Source organism: Nycticebus coucang, chromosome X (genome assembly GCF_027406575.1).
Source record: "Nycticebus coucang isolate mNycCou1 chromosome X, mNycCou1.pri, whole genome shotgun sequence".
In the NCBI taxonomy this organism is placed as follows: domain Eukaryota; kingdom Metazoa; phylum Chordata; class Mammalia; order Primates; family Lorisidae; genus Nycticebus; species Nycticebus coucang.
The window spans coordinates 10727375-10744340 of NC_069804.1; the positions used below are offsets into that span (position 1 = coordinate 10727375).

The 16966-nt window shown below is 38.4% G+C and overlaps 1 protein-coding gene across 1 annotated transcript in view; it reads left to right on the forward strand.

Moving 5' to 3' along the window:
- The window catches only part of FRMPD4 (FERM and PDZ domain containing 4), a 597878-nt gene that overhangs the window by 240006 nt on the left and 340906 nt on the right, over window positions 1-16966 (forward strand). The gene's annotated exons all lie outside the window — the stretch shown is intronic.

Below are 16966 nucleotides of genomic sequence, written 5' to 3' on the forward strand. Positions count from 1 at the left end.
CATAGAATCTGTCTCAAAAAAAAAAAAATTGTAAATTCAGTAATGACATAGTAATCCAGAAGTAGAGTGGGGCAGATGGATCCTGGAAGGGAGTTCTCAGAATGGAGTCACTCTGCCAGGGGATGAGCTCCAGTAATTCCTAAGAAGGTCTTAGCTCACGGCCTGGTGCCCATGGTGTTCTGACAGTGCTGCTGCACCTGAATCTGAATGGTGGGGAAGCAAGTTCAGAGGGAGGTGGCCTATGGGGACAGTGAACAGGCTCCAGGCTTTAAGAGAAGGCTGAAGGACCAAAGAACTGGGGAAGAGCAAGAGGACCTGGTAGAGACTGAAGGAACCCAAAGAATCCGTACAGTCACTGGTGCTGAGAATCAGGGACAGAAACATGAAGCCTGGAAGGGAAGGTAGCTCTCTGTACCCCCCGTGGAAAGGCTCATGTAAGACAAAGGAATCCTGTGAGCAGAACATAAAGGCCCCTAATACATGAGGTTTAAAGGCTGTGAGAAAAGCTACAAAAAGGAAAATGGGTAAGAGAGGGAGGAACCTCTTTTCCATGACTCAGGTGCTGAGAAAAGTAACTTAGCTCTAAACAGGGCAGGGAAGATGGAGTGACCCAGCAAGAGAGGCAAGGACACAAAGACTGAGAGGAGGTTTGTGAAGTTGGGAGGGTTGGAAAGTGGAGAGCTCTCAGAGGAGACTAGGGAAGGTCTAAACCATGAGTATCTAGTATGAGTGTGTGCCTGGGCCTCTGACTCAGGCAAGCTGGAGGAGGCTTTCCTCACCTGCTTTCCGTGACTCACCTCTGATAGCATAGCATGCAAAAATTGTTCAAACTTTCTGCTTGGTGCTGTTTACAAGTGATGGCTCATCCTCCTGTGTAAGGCTGTTCTCAGAACTACTGGGGAATGTGGGAAATGACTTGTCCCTTACACTCAGCTTTAAAACTGCCCACCCATTGACCCCAGCATCCCCTGTCTTTCTCCCCCTGCTTTGTCTTAATCAGAAGTACTACTACACGTTTTATCTATTTGTTAAGCATGAGCTTGGAAGCATCTTGGTAGTAATTATCTCATTCACTGCTTCCTCCCCAGATCCCCAAACAGTGGCACCATGCACATAATAGAGAGTCAGGATCTGTTTGAATGAAAGGCTTGCTCCTAATTTATCTTGTTCAAAGTCCTTCTCTGGAACTTTTCCCAAAGAACTGGCATTACCTGTGTTCTGTGCTTTACCCCTCCTCCAACAGGGGTAGCCAATTTGTCACATTAATTTTGTAAGATGTTCAATGAGTAGAATAGTTCCTTAAACCTATGGAGATACTTCGTAAATATTTACAAAATTGAAATTATTCCCCAAAATATAGAGCATGATAACCATCCTTAAAATTTTTAGTCAGAGTCACTGAGGGCATAGCACATAGACAGAAAATTCTCTTTAACAATAAGAGGAGATATTTAAACTAGTGATTCTCTCCTCTCCTGGGAATAGATACTTCAGAAATGTCTAGAGACATTTTTTGTTGTTACATCTACTGTGGGGTGGGGGGGGGCTGAAACTGGCATCTAGTGACTAACAGCCACAGATGCTGTAAACCTACCGTGCCACAGGACAGCCCCCACCACAGAGAAACATCTGGCTTCAAATTTCAATAATGCTGAGCCTGAGAAACCCTGATTTAAAATAAACCCTTATCACACTATTTTAGAATGATTTTTATTATTGGCCTTTATTTTCCATTGAACTCTGTGCTTCTTGGTCTGTCTTACTCATGTTTGTACCTCCCAAGTTCAGCATAACACCTGGCATACATTAGGTTTTTAATAAATGATGGCTGAATTGATGAATGAATTAATGTTAATGATGCCTAAAAGGCACTTTGGTATCCTCTTTGGAACAACAATATATTTAGAAACTGCATTTCTAATCAAGGCCTTGACATTAAGTAATCAATAGGGTCAAAGACAAGTTGCAGAAGCAGAGACACAGCAGCCACACATTTTTGTTATTGTTATTAAGTCTACTGGACCTCATCGACTATCAGCACTGAAGGGGACCTGAGGGATCATTTAGTTTAATTACAGATAAGGCATTTTGAAACCCAGGGAAGTTGAAAGACTCACCTAAGGTCTCACAGTTCAATGGCAGAACTGGAAGTAGAATTGTTGCTAAATCATAGTTTTGGCATGTTTTTATCATGCTAAGCTGTCTCCATTGTATCAGACCCACAAAAATTAGCACAACAGATTATTACATGAGGTACCACTCCCAATGTAGTATTGCATTTAGCACAAAACAATGATGTCTTTACAGTATTGTAGAATTTGACCTTGAACTAATATGCTAGGCATTACCATCAGTAACAATTTAGAATAATAGAATGTTAGACCTGGAAGCAATCTTGGTAACCATCTGGTAAACCTTTGTATTCTAAAGAAGGAGGAAAGAGGGCATCAGTAATCAGCTTTATTCAGTGTCACAGAAAAAGGGTGCTAGAACTCTCTATCCTGTCGTCTTCACAATGTGTTTCCTAAAATTAGTTACAAAGGATATTGCAGGAAAACAAGGTTACCCTATCAGATAAATTTAGAAAATGCAAGGGTAAACAAAAAGGAGCAGGTATGTTTGCCAAAGGACATCTCAGAGTTTTCCACATATTATGTATCACTATACGAGGAAGATACAGTACATGACTCCTTTAAAACATATTAATTAGGAGATCATTTGTAATACATGCCAGTGTTCCTCAGAATAGACCTTATGAAAAACTGCTGTACCACTTGTTGTAGTTTATGTAATGGATAGAAATTAAGGAGCAAGCACACTTAGTTTTCAGAGGGACTTTTAGACTTGGATGGATCATGTCTTTCCCCTCCCCCACATCTTTTTGAGAAAACTGTCCAGAGGAATTTGAATTGGTATGTTTTGTTTCTTGTAAGTTTCTCAATTGCTACTCAAAGTTTCAGAGTCATTCCTGTGACCAGTCTTACAGAAATTGGCATAGCAGCACAGTAAAGGAGAAAGACACTGGGCTGGAAGTCAGAGGAAGGTGCTTTGGCAAGTCCACCAATACCTATTGGTTATCAATGAAATTGGACAAGACCTGAAGGGCCTTACGCACAGAATTTCAATGGGATCTGATGAGACTGTGGGACCAGGCAGTTTAAAGAACACACTATGTCTATGGCATAGAACCTTCAAGCAGCTTGGTGGAGGGAGGTCAAGTTATTTTCTGATGTGCTGCCTGATGCTCCCAAGACGCTGACAACACAGACCTTACTCAGTAACACCAAGGGATGCGGTCAGTCTTTCAATTACTTTTTATAATTATCACAAATATTGACTACATAAAGGTCAATATTTAAATTGACTCGAATTTATAATAAAGTCATTCCTTAGTGGAAACACTCACTAACAAAAGGTTGTCCTTTACACATTAAGTATTAGAAACTGGAGTATACCAACCAAAAAGTGCATATTTCATACCTATGTGTATAGCAAGAGACTTTGATGAATTTCTAGGAACGTATATTAACATATAATTAACAACAGTGAAAAAGAGAATTAAAGAGGTTCTAAGAATAAACCAGTTTGGCCCTGGGTCAAATGATAGATAAAACACTGCACCTTAATTTATAGATAGAGCAGTCCAAAGAAAAAGGGAATGTTTGAAAAAACTGTCCAAAAGGAGTCAAAAATAGCATCCTGTTTTTCTCATAATAAATTTCCCCCTAATTGCAACCCAAAGTCTTTAAGGTCATTTCTTTGACAGCCCTTTCCGATACTGCAATGTTCAAAAATAAGTAGAACTCTACCTTCAGGTCAGCTTTGAGATGACCCATCTCTTGGTTCTCTTCATTGAACTTGATGATTTTCAAGTTCGCCAGGATCAAAACCCTATTTAGGAAATCACATAAAGAACATTGGTATCTTGCCTCATAATTGGAAACAAATCTGAGCCCTTCAGAGTACAGAAGCTTTCAAAGGTAAATCACATAACATCTGGAGGGAGCTCAGTGCAGCTGAAATCACCACCAAATGAAATGATGCTCTCAAATTATGAGGTACAAAGCAACAACCCATTTCTGTGGAAAATTACATGAGGAAGAAAAACTTGGTAGAGTTTGCCCCCAAATACAGAGTCAAGGGTGAATGGAGGGATATTTATTAACAGCCAAGGAGGAAAGTGTGCAGATGGATTGATTAGGAGGGACTTTTTCTAATTCTTGTGCTTCAGCCTTGAGTTTGGTAGATGGGCTCCTCAAAGCATTTTGGGGGTCCATATGACCCTGTCAGAGTTTGTACATCATGGCTGACTGCTTGTTCAATTGGCATACCCTTTTCCTATTCAGTTTGCTTTCAGGAAATAAAAAGAACTAGAATGAATTATCTGCTTCTCTGCTTGTTTAACTGTAGCCGACTCATCTTTGCATGAAAATGCCTCGGCAACTCTTGTATATTTACTGAATAGCTCACTGGCTACAAAGGGGCTGACATGGGCGAATAGAAGTGCTCAAAGGACAAAGGCTTTTGATCAAGAGTAATAAATGGATACAGTGATAAGTAAGTGAAAGGACAAGGAAAGAGCTCTACCTATTCTTACAGGTGGAGGGGAAGCTAATCCCTAAATCATTCTGAACATTTTGTTTTGTTCTAATTATCCATATTAGAAGCAAAAACATTTGCTGAGCAGTTAGTTATACTAGAAAGGAATCAAAAGATATAATTTTCAGCAAAAAGACATAAAGGAAAGGTTTTTGTATTTTATTGAAGAGTTTTTCTGTACTGTATTTAGTTTTTAACTTTGTGTTCCTGGGTTCCTCTGTTCTTTTAATTACCAAGTTAAGACAATCATAAAACACATAGGGAAGCCATCCTGTCTTTGTCTGAGACGAGTGTCTAAGGATATTTGCAAGCTTCTTAGTAACAAAATGTGCAAATGTAATGTTGATGCTTTTCACTGTTTGGGATCTGACCAATATCCTTGGCAGCTCAGGTATGTTAAACTTGGCTTCACACAATTTCAGACAGACCTAGTGATTAAAGACTGTGTATTTCTCTTTTATGGCATTTAATTTAAGCCTCTAAGAAATTCTAAGACAGATTAAATAATGTGAAAGTAACTGCTTGAAAGATGTTCAATGCAACACAAGTCTTATTGATTGTAGAGGCAGGAAGGAAAGTTATGTCGAGGAAGAAAGCTTTTTAATAATGTCACGATTGAAAAAAGTTTAAATCAAGTAAATAAGTAAAACTAATTAAAATGAATTAATCATGGATCAACATCTTGTTGGAAATACCTCTTATTTATGAGATATAAAAATTCCATTAATAATGTTACTGTTTCTAATTTGATGTACTTGTATCATTTCAGAAACTTTTTTTCTTGTGAGTCTCTGAGGGCTAGATGAGCAGGATGGTAGGATAAAAAAGAAATTCTGAGATCAGAAAGTATTTTCTACCCTTCTCTCCCCTTCCGTTATTCTTCATGCATACAATCGATTTGTCTTGGTTTTGGGTGAAGTACATGTGATAGCCAGTGTCCGTGTCTGCTGGTGGGATAACTGTCCATTGACCACGTAAGTTGTCACTGTGACAACTTTTTTCCTTTGTTAGCCTTATATTTATTACCTCTGGTTACCTCTGGGATATAGGAATCTTAAAAGTATTACTAGTATAGTTATATGAAATGTCATACTGCAATGCAAAGAATGAATTACTGTCATATGGACACAATGTGTGAGTGAAAGAAGCCAGATAAATGTGTGTGTGTTTGTGTGTGTGTACAGGATGGCCATAAAGTTCATGGGCAGTTCAAAATAGTCAAGTATTTTAGTCAACTATTTTAAACTGCCCATGAACTTTATGGCCACCCTGTAATTATGCACACTGCACTGCATGATTCCATTTACATGAAGATTAAGAACAGGCACAATTGATGTATGGTGATAGAAGTCAGAATGATGGTTATTTCTGGGGGCTAGTTGGGTATTGACTAGGAAGGCAGATGAGGAAAACTTCTGGGTACTGGGTATGTTCTATACCTTGGCAAGGGTGTTGGTTATAAGAGCCTATATGTATATAAAAACCCAGCTATACACTTAAGATTTATGTATACTTTAATACGTGTTAAACTTCAATAAGAAAGTTTTAAAAACCTATTCACATCTTTAGATGCAAGATACATTCTTAAAAACAAAACAAAGAGACAATTACCATGTGATTCAGCACCATTTCACTTCTGGGTGAAGATTTAAAATCAATTTGTTGAAGACATGCACTCCCATGTCCACTGCAGCACTATTCACAATAGCCAATTCTTCTTTCTTAAACAGTCATTGCTACCCATCCTCTTTATTTGCATGATTGAATTGGGGAAGGGGAGAGAAGAATAACACAAATCATTAAGTTATGGGGGTGGCGCCTGTGGCTCAGTGGGTAGGGCGCTGGCCCCATATACCGAGGGTGGCGGGTTCAAACCCGGCCCCTGCCAAACTGCAACAAAAAAATAGCCAAGCGTTGTGGCGGGTGCCCGTAGTCCCAGCTCCTTGGGAGGCTGAGGCAAGAGAATCGCCTAAGTCCAGGAGTTGGAGATTGCTGTGAGCTGTGTGATGCCACGGCACTCTACCGAGGGCCATAAAGTGAGACTCTGTCTCTACAAAAAAATAAATAAAAATAAGTTATGGAATTTATGTGTCCATCAACAGATGAATGGGTAAAGAAAATGTGCTAGGCATATATACACAATGGAGTACTATTCAGCCTTAAAGAAAAAAAGCTTGACATTTTTGACGACATGGGTAGAATTGGAGAACATTATTCTAAATGAAATAAAGCAGGCACAGAAAAACAAATACCACATGTTTTCACTTACACATGGAATCAAAAACAATCTCGGTCATAGAAGCAGAGAGTATGGTGGTGGCAGTAGAGGTTGGGGGTGGGAGAAATAGGGAGATGATAGGCAAAGACAAAGTCTCAGTTAAACAGGAAGAGCACTTTTAGTGTGAGATCTATTGCACAATACGGTGAATATAGTTAATAGTGTGTTAGACATTTCAAAATTACTAAAAGAGTAAATCTAAAATGTTCTCACCACAAAAATAAGTATTCGAAGTAGTGGGTATGTTAATTACTTTGATTTTTTTAATTATCCTACATTGTATTCATAAATTGGAACATTGTCTTGTACCCCATAGATATATACAATTATAAAATTATCAATTTATAATAACATAAAAAATTAAAAAAGAAACATTCTAGTGAAGATAGAGAAGAGTTTACTTTTATGCAAAGAAGGTCTTTGAATTGTGAACATACTAATATTTTGTATAATTAACAATGGTAACAGAGACCCTTACTAAATATTGTACGTGTCCTGGGTACTGCCCCATATGTTTCCTCATTTAGTTCTCATGGAGCCTCATTCCCATTTTATAGATTCAAGGAACAAGAACAGTTCATTGTTCAATGTTCTGTAGCTACTAAGATTCATCTGACTCCAGTTCCATGACGGGAGCTAATTAAGTTGTGACTGCAGTGAAGTCAAATTAAGCTTTGATTGTTGTGGTTTCTAGTCTTTCTAGAGGAGTTCTAATGCAGTTAACGTGAGCACTAGACTGCAATGTTAAATGTCAGCTTTGTGATAAAGGAATAAAGTCATACAGGGAATTAAAAGCAGGTTTGCAAAAGTCACGGCTATTGTGGTTTTCTTTCTTTCAGTCTGAAGACTGAGCCTATTAATGGCATAAAAGATTATGAATTTTAAAAAGGAGAGAGAAATTCATCTGGGCATGATGGCTTACACCTGTAATTGGCCTTGGGAGGCCAAGACAGGAGAATCACTGAGCCCAGAAATTTGAGGCCAGCCTGGGCAACATAGTGGGACCCCATCCCTACAAAAAATAATGAAAACCAGGCACAATGGTATGTACCTGTAGTCCTAGCTACTCAGGAAACTGAGGCAGGAGGATTGCTTGAGCCCAGGAGTTGAAGACTGTAGTGAACTATGATTGGGCCACTGCACTCCAGCCTGGGCAACAGAGGTAGACCCCCATCCTCCCCCCACCAAAAAGAAAAATTCTATGAAATTAAATAATTTGTAAGGATTCAAGATACAAATTTTTTGTATTTATTTGGTCATAGTCCATTTTTACCTTTGTGTGGGTTTCTCAAAAGCTTCAGTTTATACCAAGTATTTGTTCAAGCAAAAATACAGATTTTTGCTGTTTAATAACCTGCATTGCTCGTGTTCTCCACAATGCTTGATGCACTTAGTACAGCAAAATATGTAAACTTCACTATAAGAATCGTTTTTGCTACGACAGCACAATAGTACAATGAGACTGAGTCCTAAGCAATCTGATTTGGGACCTCGTCATTACAAAGAAGGCTGAAAAGTTGTGCCCCCAAAGGCACAGTACTTTGTGGCTACTTGCTCAGGAGTAATGACACTAAATCTGACATTACCTTATGATGTTTATCATGTTTTTTTCTGGATCTGTGACATCACTCCAATTACATGGTGAATTTTTAGGGGCCACTGAGTGTTCTATATCTTTCAGAAATCCTACCCTAATTTTCTTTTTGCTCACACATTTTTGATTTCAGTGTAGTTGGTTTAAGAGGTGCTTTAAAATGTAATCAAGAGAGTGTTGATGGAAATCACCTATTAAATTCATTCCCCCTTATGTCTCAACAACTTCATTAAGGTTCAGTAATCTCTGAGGTTTCCAGATCAGCATGGAAAGAAGTATTTGTATTTCATAGACTCAGTCCTATAAAATATGCACAATCCAAGCCCCTTGTCTTAGATCGGAGACCCATAGAATCATAAACTTCTCACACACTACTGCTTAGGAGAAAAGTTTCTAATTCTTTTAATAAGGAAAAATAACTGGAGAATAATTTTAAAAAAGAATCCTTGCTACCCATCCTCCTTATTCACATGATTGAAATGGGGAAGGGGAGAGGAGAATAACACAAATCAGGTTCTTGACATTTAAGGTCCCTTTGTTATCAAAAAAGAGAGAAGTGGCTTCTCCAGGGGCAATGTCCTGGACAGGAGTTATTGCTACCCACAGACAGTCTATGAAGAATGAATCCACAGAGTGATGCATTGCCCTTTCAGAGCTCACTGGCTTTCAGTGAGGACTGGAAGCAAATTAGGGGAGGGGTGTTTCTAGTGATGATCCAGATTTGCTCACAGCTCGCTGGCACTCCAGTCTGTTAATACAGTTCCTCATAGAAGCATAGCCCTTGAGAGGCAGAAGAACCTGCAGAAATCCTCCAGTATCTGGTCCTCATTTTAGAAAGACAAAGACCAAGTACAAAGAAGTGAAGTAACTGACTAGCTTGTGCAGAGGTCACTGGGAAGCCGAGGTCTCTACTTTGGTACCAGGGCTGTGTCCTCCCTAAGGTAACCTTGCCACATGCTAAAAATCTCTATCTACAGCCATCTAAGTGAACAACTCAGGGCTGAAGAACTTCCAGATAGAGTGGGAACACAGGGGCTCTACCCACTATAGAGGTGCAGAACAAGAATGCTGGCCTGGCCAAGAGGAATATCATGCTGAGACTTGGGGAGTCCTGGCCCAGCTGCGTGGCATTGTACGACTCTGTCCTAAGTAGGATCTTAGGAAACTCTAGGCCAACTCTGTCCAATAAAACTTTTCACCATGTGTGTCTGCTGAGTGCTTAAAATCACCAAGGAACCAAAGTTTACTTAATCTTAATTTTAATTTAAATGTAAACATGTAAGTAATGGCTGCCATCTAAGACAGAGCCGCCTCTTTTATCGGGTTACTCCAGTAATATGTTCTTAAAACAGCCATTCTACTTCTTTAACTTCTTTCTATAACTTCTTTCTGTTGCTTCAAGGAGAAAAAAGAATACCAGAAAAAAAAAATTGAGACACAGTTTCATCATCTTTTGTTTTTCATTTGTATGTCTCTAATAGAATTTTCTTGACCATAGAGGTAGTTTTTTAAAAGATGATACATTATTAATCTAAATTAAGATAGGCTTGGCTTATCTTGCCCTCTGGGTTGGAAAACAATTAAGTAGATACTGAACTGAAGTGTAAAGAACTGTGAATTTGTAAAGAGTGATTATATTCCACTAATGTTCATTCTAAATGGGTTATGTGCACAAAGTCCTTAGTTTTAAATAACCAAACCATTGATCTGTTTTTCTTTTTAAAGCAAGAATATTTTTGGTCTTGCTGCTATTTTTAGAACAAATATACCTGGCTTTTGAGGAAAATGACTGATGGAGCCATTGTCTTTTGACAAATGTCTGTCTCCCAAAAGATTAAGAATTTGTACATAATTTATTCTCAAGGAATCCATTTGTCAGGATAGCATTTTCGCCCCCAAGGGAGTATAAGGTAATAAAATATTTCTGTACAGAGTCTATCAGATGCAGTTTTAAAAAGCAGAGCTTTTGAAGAAAATCTTAGACATTTGTGAAAGATAGAAACTGCCATTCTGTAAAACTTGAGGTTAAATTGCCATATATATGTTATAAAAATTGGCAATAGCGTTGACGTCGATATGGCAATATTATGGTTTACTTATTTTGCCATCACTGGGGGATGGCTGTCACAATTAAAAGCACCAACTTTATTTTGTTTTAGTTTCAAAATATGAGAGTAAAAATATTTTGGGTTACATGGATTCCTTTTATAATGCTTGAGTCATGGTAACAACCTTTTAAAGAAGAAAGAATCACAGTGGAATCCTAGAATTTCTGAGTTAGAAGAGACCATATATCTCTATGCTGATGCTGAGAGATAGTGAAATGAAATTTAAATAAGTAGGATAATGAAAAACAATGGTGGCCCTTCTTTATAGCCAAATGAAATCTGTCTTGGCCTTTGCCCTATAACCATTTCCCCCCCTCATGAACTTTTCTTATTGAGGTAATCTTTTAGCTGCATTTCAAATCAAAATTTAAAAATACTTTCTAACATGTTAAATCTACTAAGTGTAGAATATAAATGTCTTAACACAATAACTAAGAAAATGCAGTGAAGGCTATGTTAACCAGTGTGATGAAAGTACTTCAAGTTTTATAACACCAGCACATTATACCCCATAATTGCATTAATGTACACAGCTGTGATTTAATAAAAAATTTAAAAAAGATGTTAGTTGCTCTTCCTTGACCTCCCTCTCTCCTTCCCTCCCTCCCTTCCTCTGTTTCCCTCCCTCTCTCCTTCCCACCTTCCTTGCCCCCCTCTCTCCTGCCCTTTCCTCCCTCCCTCCGTCCCTCACTCGCTTTTTTCCTTCTTTGCTACCTCCTTCCTGCCAGTGAAAAAGTCATTTGCTTTATTGATCAACTATACGTGGAACAGCCTGGAAGAGCTGCAGTGCATTTGTTGTTTTCATCCCTGTTTGTATTTATTTGTGTTCTGACCGAACATGCTGATCTCTTTTGGATATACAGTGTACAGTACTCCATTAAAAATGTTTGGGTGGGTGAGTAATGTTACACACAGAATTTGCATTTGGGTGACACGTTCTGGGGTAAAGATGACTGAGATTGTCGTGCAGGCCATGTGCTCCCAGCACATTGCTGGTTGGCATTTCCTAGGCCTCAGAGAAGGCTGGATCCAGCTTACCACATGTGATGCATGAAATTTCCAACTTATCTGGCTGTGTTGACAAATTTAACAGACATCTGTTGGCGTAGGTGTTGGGCACTGACCAATAACAATTACAGCCTGCATCTGCTTGTGTGAGGGATAATGTAGAATCAGTTAAGCTCTAGTCCCAAGCACACTGACAAATTAGTCTCAGGAGGTTTCTCTGGGGGACTGGAGGATTGTGAAGGGTAACACAGGTAGGCCTCCCATAAAACCTTTCTCATAGTACTGGCTCAACTTGGAGAGCAAAAGAAAATTTCTTTGAGGATTTGAAAGCCATTAAGTTGGTCCCTTACATTTTTTTGTTTATTATTTTTACTGAAAACATGATATGAACTATCTGCAAAGATAGGAACTATCACAATGAGCAATGTTTTCACAAAATTAATGGGCAAATTTGTTTCCAGTTACTCATCCAATGAAGGATGAATTTGATTATTTTTACAGTGATCGTATGGATATTGTTAATAGGTGTTTCATTCACATTATCTGGAAAATTTTCAAATCTTTATTCACTCTTCTTTGACATAATTTTCCTTGAGAGTTATTTTGAGGCTCTCAAGCCCTTTATTTGGCTTGGCTGTATATTTTACTGAACGTCTACATACAATTTAATATTGGTTTAAACCCAGAGCAGTGATGACTGTGCTTTTGTGCGAATACAAAATTTGAGAGATTAGACTGAGGCAGAGAAGATGAGAGCTCTTTGAAGTTAAGCAATGTTTCTAACTTTTGTCTATTTCATGTATGTCGAAATGTTCACATATCAGAATGATGTTCAATAGTCATAATATGCTACTATGGAAACAGCAGAATTGAATGGCAACTTTTTAAAATAGATGAATGGGATATTATTTAAGGTAATGTCAGCTGTGACAGACATGCTTCTAAATACCAGTAGCTTAAAGCAATAGACACTTATGTCTCAAAAACATAAAGTCTGACCAGTGGGATGTTAAGACTTTGCTCTGTGCAGCCATTCAAGCTCCAAGGCTGATTAAGGCTCTTCCACCTTCAAAATATGTGGTTCCTAGAATATTCCTGGGTTTTGAGAGTCAGCTGACAGATGGAGAAAGAGAAAGCATGGAGATTCAGCAGGAAGTGTTAGGGGCCACGCATATTCCATCCACATTTCATTATAGGATGCTGTCACATGTCTTCCCTAGATACAAAGGGAGCTGGGAAGCATAGGCCCTGGCTGGACAGCTATGTCCCAACAACTCTACACCAGAAAAGGAGGACATGAATTTTTGGTAGACAGTGTCTTTGTAGAAAATGGTTAACAAAATCTGTTTGTGCTACTGACCTGTTAGGCACCTATGTTTCCTTGTTCGGTAGCATGGGCTATTCTGGTTACAGGTCTTCCTAGGGATCTGCTCTGAGATAACTGGTAACAGCACATATACCTGGCTGATGGAATGAAAAAGCTGAAAAATATATATGTGCTTATTATTAACCAGGAAAGTAACTTGTACTCATGAAAGAAGTTACAAAGTCATAGAAAAGCAGAGAAAAGGAATGAAAAAAACCATTAATCCACAAGTCCCATTGTCCAAGCATAATCACTGTTGTTTGTGTTTTGGTATATTCCCTACCTTTCTTTTTCTACGTAAGTTGGGAGGATTTTTTTAATTATCCTCAAACCATAAATATAACTTTTTTCTGTTTTTAAAGTTAACATTTGATTATAAGCATGTTCATGTCACTGTATTCTTTTTGAAAGCACATTTTGTAATGAGTTTTACTTATTCCATTAATGAATGTTCCATATTTTGCTTAATCATTAACCTATAATCAGATATTTATGTTTCTTCTAAATTTTTGCTCTTATATAGAATACTCGGATTTTGTTTTGTTTCAGACAGAGCCCCACTCTGTCACTCAGGCTGGAGTATATTGGTGTCATTATAGCTCATTGCACCCCCAATTCCCAGGCTCCAGTGATTTCCTGCCTCAGCCTGCTGAGTAGCTGGTACTACAGGCATGTACCACCTCATCCATCTAATCTTTGAAATTATTTTTTGTAAAGACAGGGTCTCACTATTTCTCAAGCTGATCTCAAACTCCTGGCTTCCAATTCCTGGCCTCAAGCGATCCTCCTGTCTTGGCCTTCCAAAGTGCTGAGATTATAGGCAGGAGCCACCACACCTGGGCATAAAATACTTAGATATATCTGTGTATACAATTAAATGTTTTGGAGGGTGAAAAATTCCTTGAAATGGCACTAAATCAAAACTCTATAAATATGTTTAGGATGTACATAGATACATAGACATCATAGACATATAACGTGTGTGTGTGTGTGTTCAAGTTACTTTGTAGAAGGTTTCCATACTTGCACCATCAAAATCATTTGTAAGAAAAATTTTAAGGCCTCCTAAACAACAATGATTTTTTTTTTCTTTTTTCTTTTTCTTTCTTTCTTTTTTTTTTTTTTTTTGCAGTTTTGACCGGGGCTGGGTTTGAACCCGCCACCTCTGGCATATGGGGCTGGCGCCCTACTCCTTTGAGCCACAGGCACCATCCTTTTTTCTTTTTTTAACAATGAATTTTTTCTATCCTTTCTAATTTAAAAAGAAAATTGTCTCATTGAAATCCATATTTCTTTTACTACCAGTAATAAGAATAATCTTTACATTTGGTGATTTCTTTCTTCTTAAATTATCCTCAGTCAAATTTGTGATAATCTTTATAAAATGACCAAAAGCTATTTCTCAGGGATTGAGGAGGCTGGTACAACCCTGGCTCTCAGGAGTTCATGGGCACATATACAGTAAAGAGCTGGAGAAGGACAGCCTTACTAAGCATTCTCCTGAACCCTCTTGGTTTTGAGAGATGGGTTGTCTCTTAGTTCTTTACCCTGACACAGCCAAACTCAGTATCTCAAAGAAGGGACAGGACTTGATCATATGTTCCAAGGCCCTCAGACTTGCATAACAGCTCTCCAAACCTAGAACGCCAAGAGCGAAGGATAACCAATGATTTTTAGAACCTTTTTATTTAAAAAACATACAAGTTTATAAACATATTCACATCCCTCAGAACTGGCCTTCTGTGGAACATGTTTGGGAAAGGCACTCTGCATAATAATAGTCAACTGAAGTATTAGTGCTATTAAGGCAATATGAGTAAAGGAAGAAAATCAACTGGAGCTATCAAGTGATGAGCATGATAAATTGATTCCAAATTATAACGCAAGAGTAGATTTTAGTTCTTTCAAGTATACAATTTTGGAAAATGGATACAGAGGTCATGTTTTTATTATAGCAAGATTATGAAGAAAGTCTTATCTCAGTATGATGGATGCTTTTGTTGGTGTCTTTGAATGTCTTTAAACCTAAGGACTCTGGTCATCTCTTGGCAGGCTGACTTAGGTGGCCATAGACAAATAGGGGGCAATTGCAGACCTCAGCCTCTCTCCTCTTTTCTGCCCCTTGGCTTTGTGGTCATTCTGCAGTGTCCCTGTAATGCAGACTGGATAATGTGAATTTTCTAGAAAAGTACCAACTCCTATATAAATGGCCAACAGCATAGTTGCTATTCATGTCAATAACATAGTAAGATGTAAACTCTACAAGGGCAAAAGATTCTTTTATTCTCTGCTATATCCCCAGTAACTAGATGATTACCAAGGTCCATACATATTTGTGAAACAAATTAACATAAATATGTACAGGTAGTGGCCTAACAGACATATTTTCTTCTTAACAGAGGATAGCAGTAAGAGACAAGAGCCCACAAAATCATTCATCGACTGTTTTTCAGTCACTGGGAGTTCTTTCTCCTTAGAAGTTAGGTAACCTTGGGTAGCGCACGTTTGATTTGACCACTTTTGAACACTAGTCTCATTTTAATTAACATACCAAGTGGGTATCAATTCTCAAACTGAATTTCTCAAAATTAAAACCTAAGAGAAGTTGCGTTGTATGTTTACCTCTGTCATGCTTTAGTAACCAAGAAGATTGTAGTGAATGTGAGATTTTTTTTTCTGATTATACTTTGTGTTCCAAAATTAATTTAGAACATCTTCTCAAAATACTAGCAATTGCTATAAAGAGACTTAGATGCATCTGATGTTGTATCAACCACAAGTCCACTGAGGAAGAATTTCACGTGAACTAAAAAAGTCATTCATTGTCTTTCCCCTAAATTCCAGGGAAAGAAAGGAAGTGTGTGTTGGCATAGAGGGACGCAGCAAGGATAATAATTAGCTTTCATATGTTGCATGATTCTAGGCTGTGGGCTGGGAGTTTCACATACTAAAATGATAACTTTTGTGCTTCCTGGACTTAGAGAAGTGCCAGTGTTCATTTGGAGGACATGGTGAGCATCAAAATTGTGGGGTCGTATGGTCATTATATCAGACTGTCTTAAAACATCAGCTCCTTTATTTTTCTTATTTTCAAAGTTCAGAAAGCCTACTTTGTTTATAAGAAATTATCAAGGGGAGAGAACTATGTCCGAACAAAGGATAAAATAAAAATCCATCCCCCAAAGTTAGCTTCGCCTGCTTGTAATAACTGCTTCGCAAGGAAATGTTTAAACTGGAATTATTGTATATGGCATCACTCTGATACTCTCTTCATGTATTGTGCATGAATGTTCTGTTTTTCAGTCTTCTTGAGGGTCAGTTCAAATGTTTCTGTGGCCTTCCTTTAAAGTTGTATCAGTACCAAGTTCATGCTTCCTCTTCCATAGGCAGGCAGTGGAATGAGCAGGAACCAGCAGGCCTGCTGGCAGCAAGGCCCTACCTCTCAGAAGATCCCATTCCTCAGCTTCCCTTAACTTGGCTGACTGCTCTTCAGCCTCCACATCTCAGCACAGAGAGCATCTAGCCTCACCTGTGTCTTCCCTTAGGGCCAAAGCCTGGTTTAGCTGATCCTTGTGAGTCTCCAATGTCTTGTTCATGCCTTTGCTTTAGTGCTCACTATGCCATGTGCTTGTTGTGTCGCCCTATGGGCAGTGAACTCTGGAAGTGCTAGGTTATGTGTACCTCATTTGTTGAACTGTGTTTTGTATTTGAACAACTGTGTATCAAAAAGGGGTTGGAGATACTGAACCCTATGTAGTAGACAATCCATGTATAACTTTTGACTCAGACTTAATAGCCTACTATTGAGCCTTATGGATAACATAAACAGTTGATTAATGCATATTTTGCATGTTATATGTAGTACTTCTGTTATTATGAAAGTTTTGAGATACACAAAAATTAAGAAACATAAATCTGCATGGACAGAAACAAATGAAGCCCTCCCCAAACACCAATAAGCCAACCAAGTTGAAACTTGCACAGGTGAACCAGAAAGAACACTGTCAACTGTG